The 2,044-nt window shown below is 43.1% G+C and overlaps 1 non-coding gene across 1 annotated transcript; it reads left to right on the forward strand.

Annotated features, from left to right (window-relative positions):
* Positions 1 to 1,600: 1,600 nt before the first annotated feature.
* On the forward strand, positions 1,601 to 1,707 carry LOC114407965. Its single transcript, XR_003665769.1, has one exon. It is a non-coding gene; the product is annotated as a small nucleolar RNA R71 (small nucleolar RNA).
* Positions 1,708 to 2,044: the final 337 nt, after the last annotated feature.

Genomic DNA, 2,044 nt, shown 5'->3' on the forward strand with positions numbered 1-2,044 from the left:
AAAGGGTCTGCCTAGAATGATGGGAACTGATCCTTGAGAAAACCCATCCTCCATATTCAAAATATAAAAATCAACAGGGAAAATCAGTTCACCAACTCTAACTAAGACATCTTCTATGAAACCAACAGGATAGGCAACACTTCTATTAGCTAAATGAATTACCACATCAGTTGACTGCAAGGGACCTAGAGGTAGAGAATTAAAAATAGACAGAGGCATAACACTAACAGAAGCTTCTAAATCTAGCATGGCATTGTCAAACTTACTATTCCCTATAATACAAGGTATGCTGAATGTACCTGGATCTTTACATTTTTGAGGAATTTGGGGAACAGATTTACCAATCAATGCGGAGACATTTCTGCCCATGCTAATTCGTTCACTTCCTTTAAGCTTCCGCTTATTAGTGCACAGCTCCTTCAAGAATTTATCATATCTTGGAATTTGCTTTATTGCATCCAACAGAGGTATGTTTACCTCTACTTTTCTAAATGTTTCCAAGATCTCTTTCTCTGCCTCTTCCATTTTTTTGTTGGAAACTGCTCTTGGAGGGAATGGAAGAGGAGGGATGTGCTGCTTCTGCAAATCAGAATTACCAGTGGAAGATTCACCTGCATAGAAATTGTTAGGTAAATTTTTGTCATCACCTTTTTCTGGAGTAGAGTGAAGTTTAGCAGGTTCATTTCCAGATGAGGAAGGTGCTACGGGTTGAGGTCCTTGACATTGCTTTCCCGACCTCAATGAAATGGCACTGACATTTTTGGGATTTTGGACAGATTGAGAAAGCAGCTTGTCAGAATTCTGGGACGGTTGTTGATTTAATTGTGTAGCCAATTGTCCCATCTGATTGGTTAAGCTCTGAATGGAGGCTCTGGTCTCTTGTTGGAACTAGATGTTCTGCATGGTCATTTGCCTCACAAGTTCTTCGAGGGAAGGTTACGGAGGAGCCTCAACTGTTGGTTGTTTCTGGGGCTGTTGTTGTTGTTGGATTGGTGGAGGAATGTATGGTCTGCTTGGGCCAGCGACATTTTGGAAGGAAGGAGCAGGCTGCTGTTGTTGTTGCTGAGGGCTAGACCATCTGAGATTAGGGTGATTCCTCCATCCAGGGTTGTATTTGTTGCTGGAGAGGTCATAATTGTTCTGTTGTGGTTGATTTTGCTGCTGAGGTTGAGGAGGTCTATTGTAAATGTTTGCAGCATAAGCTTCGGGCTGCTCAATTGCTCCAGGTTGCTGCATGGAAGGGCAAAGGTCTGTATGGTGGTCAGCAGAGGAGCACAAACCACAGACCCTTACGACAGGTACAAATTTCTGGTTCAAGGCCAGCTGGGTTACCAAGTTAACCAATGCATCCAGTTTGCCTTCAAGCTTCTTAGTTTCAGATGATGCAGCTGAGTTTGTAGCTACCTCATGCACTCCTCTAATGACTATAGCATCATTTCTGGCGCTAAAATGCTGGGAGTTGGAAGCCATCTTCTCAATTAAATTTCTGGCTTCAGCAGGAGTCATGTCTCCAAGGGCTCCACCACTGGCAGCATCTATCATACTTCTCTCCATATTACTGAGTCCTTCATAAAAATATTGGAGAAGCAGCTGCTCTGAAATCTGATGGTGAGGGCAACTGGCACATAGTTTTTTAAATCTCTCCCAGTATTCATACAGGCTCTCTCCACTGAGTTGTCTAATACCTGAGATATCCTTCCTGATGGTTGTGGTCCTGGAAGCAGGGAAATTTTTTACTAAGAATACTCTCTTAAAGTCATCCCAGCTCGTGATGGACCTTGGAGCAAGGTAATACAGCCAGTCCTTTGCCACTCCCTCTAAAGAATGAGGAAAAGCCTTCAGAAATATGTGATCCTCTTGGACATCTGGGGGTTTCATGGTGGAGCAGACAATATGAAATTCTTTCAGATGTTTGTGCGGGTCTTCACCTACAAGGCCATGAAACTTTGGAAGCAAATGGATCAGTCCAGTTTTAAGAACATATGGTATATCCTCATCAGGGTATTGGATGCACAAGCTTTCGTAGGTGAAATCAGGTGCAGCC

Source organism: Glycine soja, chromosome 3 (assembly GCF_004193775.1).
Source record: "Glycine soja cultivar W05 chromosome 3, ASM419377v2, whole genome shotgun sequence".
Lineage (NCBI taxonomy): Eukaryota > Viridiplantae > Streptophyta > Magnoliopsida > Fabales > Fabaceae > Glycine > Glycine soja.